Raw genomic sequence first — 3,542 nt, forward strand, 5'->3', positions numbered from 1 at the left:
GCATTTCAACCCGCGAGGTTTCGGGTCAATTCGCGGACATTCAGAGTTTATATACAGGTCATCACCGGAGTTCGCGGTCAGTAAAATCATCGTTATATAATAAAGACGCTATCCGTGAACTAGTTGACCTGGAATTTTCTTTAGACCAGAAATATGTTAAAAGAAGATATTCAGCAATATAATTATGGTATGTCAATAATAGATTCTTAATGTGTTTTCAACAATACAATGATAAATATTATTTTTAATAAATTTAACAATAATTATTCCACCATATTGCCTAATGTACTAAAGTGATATTATGAGCATGTAACAGTTTATAGGTGTCTATCGCAACCGTTGATTATTTTTGATGTTTCTACTTCATATACACTTATAGTAATTAATGCAGCATCAACATACTAAAACAATATACCAGAAAGAGAAAAATAATGCATTTGAATATCAACCGTACTTTCGTTTGACAACTGATCATGCGTTTACGGGTTGAACCTAAATTTAGTTTTAGTGCAGATTTGTTCATACGACACAAAGACACAATATTGTTTTACGGATCATTTCGGCTTACAGGACTGGGTGGGTCACGTAAGAATATCGAATCTAAAATATATTTTTATAAACAACTGGTAGCAAGGTGAGTTGCAGGTAATTGATCAGTAACCACATTTTAACTAACTATTTTGACCTGTTAATTCTTTTCAGCTCAATTCAACAGTGCAAAATGCCCATAATATCACTTTAAGCATGAGCACGATGATTCTCGATACTGTTAATAATCGAATCAAATAGCAATGCCCGACAGACCACTAAAACAGGTTTGTTCTCGTGTGGCCGGTTGACTCATATGTTTAAATTTCACTTCCATTCTTCTTTTGGTTTTCTGTTTTGTATCTATAGGTTTATGACCAGCAATATGTTATAATGTAAAATAAGCCGCGAAAACTCCCCGTAACATCCCGTACTGCGTGTGATGCAGCTAAGAACTGCACAGAAAAAGACATTCGCTATTCTTGATCTCATTCATTAAACTATTTACGCCGTATATCTTTTTTAAAGATATTTCTTGTTAATTATAAATGAGGACAAAATAAAAAAGATATCCAGGTGTAGCTGTGAAAAATAACGGTAATATTAACCGAAACGCAGAATGTGGATAAGTTGTTCATCATCAATTTTCGAATATATTTAAAATGTTAAAAAATAATTAATTACATCAGTTATAGGAACATACTTTACTGCAAACATAACAATATAATATATAGATGTAGAAGAATACATTCTTTCAATGTTTACAACTACCCGTAACATGATTTATTCTTATTGTATTTTTTATGAGAATAAAAGATAAAAACCAATATTTGGTTTTGAAATGGTCAACAATCATTGATATTATCAATAGTTTCGTCGTAAATATATAACATGCAGACAACGATGACTAAATTTAAATTTATAATGGGCATATAAACCGTTTGTTGTTTCAAGAAGACCAACCGTTTCTAATAGTTCGTGCGAACCCTTAACTGTTGTATTTTCGTATTTAAATTTGTTTTTGATATAATTGTCCCTGCAATCTATTATATTCGCTATATTGAAAATATATATGAACAATAAAAGTTGCTTAGTGATTTGAAAATGGAGTGTCATTTAAGATCCAGATATGGGTAAAAAGAGTTACGGCCGACCATATTAAAAAAAACACATATTTTTTTACATAAGTGGAATACATAACTTATTTTCTATGGCCTGTGAGGGCATATATATGTCTTTTTAACATTAGTATAGCAGATTTCAAAATATAATAACGGTTGTTAAAGCTTCAAAGAAGGATGAGTTCAAATAACAGGCAAATAAACTTAAATTATAAAACACGTGTAATTTATAACGAACGAACATTTGTTATGCGTGTTGCCGTTTACCTCTGTCAGAGACGCATGAAGATAATAATTGTAAATTGGTGAGATGTTTTTACAATTTAAGTTTTTGTATAGAGCTGTCGAAGGAAATAAGATATTTGAACCAGTGTACACATAAACAAGTATATGACCATCTGAATGTCCATTTGGTGTTTGGCGTCATTTATAAATGTATGTTTACCTTTATTTATGAAGACCATAAATACTCAAGTTAGAGGAAAACATCGTGAATATTAAAATAATCGATGGTTTAATAACGAGTGTCATAGGGCAATTTCTGAATTCTATATTAACTTGAATATATATAGAAAGGACTGTCGAATGAAAATAAGATTTTGATGGTCCAATTCCGGAGCAACTCTATAAGTTTAGTTAGAAAAAAATAATATAAATATGATTCATAGCAGAAAAATATTTAAGAACATAATCGACTTTTACATTCATAAAAATATTGGATGTTATTAAAGGGATCGGTACAGTCTTGCAAGTCAGATAAATTAAAGACTGATGATTTTTTTCGATATTTTAAATCCATTAATGGTCCAGACACACATTTTTTATCAGCAAGATGTGAAGACGTTCTGTATTTTAATGAATGATTTTAATAATGAGGAATTTCAGGTAATGTTTGATGATTTAAATATCGAAATAACGCATGACTAAATTTAAAAGGCATGTACAGTTTTAAATTATGGAAAATCTGTTGGTCCTGATTATGTTTTAAACGAGTTTCTTAAACACGGTGTTAGAAATGAATACTTTATGAGGGTATTATTTTTACTTTTTAATGAAATATGTGATAAAGGTTATTTCCCAGAAACTTAGAGAGAGGGACTTATTGTCTCGCTGGATAAGAAAGGGGATTTAGACAAAACGAGCAATGATAGAGGAATAACAATGTTAAGAACGATTGAAAAAGTATTTAGTAAAATAATAAATAGTCGATTTAACTTATGGGGGGGGGACATAATGTGTATATAGAAGCTCAAGCCGGATATTGAAAGGGTATGGGTACAATTGACAATATTTTTGTACTGCAGGATATTATTACACATATTTTGAATCAAAATAACAAACTGTACACAACATTTGTCGACTTTACGAAGGCATTTGACTTTATAGTTAAAAATATCATATGGTATAAATTGATAAAATAAGGGGTACATGGTAAAATTGGGAATATAGTAAGATCGATATACAATTTTGGTTAAATCGAAAATCAAATTTAATAATGAAATCAGTAATGATTCGTTTACAATGTCATGCTATCTGGGCGTGAAATAAGGTGAGTACGTCGTTATCGCCATTTTTGTTTTCGATGTACATGTATTTAAATGATATTGAGGAACAATTTGTGCTTACTTAGTTTGAAGAAGTTATTCTTGGTATGTTTACAGTGTTTTTATTGTTATATGCTGATGGTATTGTAATATTTGCGGAATCAGAAGCTGGACTTCATAATGGATTAGATTTATTAGAGCAGTATTGTACTAAATGGAAGCTATGTGTTAATATGAACAAAACAAAAATTCAGATTTTTTTAAAAGGCGGACAGAATAGACGAAATTTAACTTGTTATTTCAGACGCCACATTGTAGAAATAGTGAATAGTTGTACATAATTAAGCAT

This window comes from Dreissena polymorpha, chromosome 1 (genome assembly GCF_020536995.1).
Source record: "Dreissena polymorpha isolate Duluth1 chromosome 1, UMN_Dpol_1.0, whole genome shotgun sequence".
In the NCBI taxonomy this organism is placed as follows: domain Eukaryota; kingdom Metazoa; phylum Mollusca; class Bivalvia; order Myida; family Dreissenidae; genus Dreissena; species Dreissena polymorpha.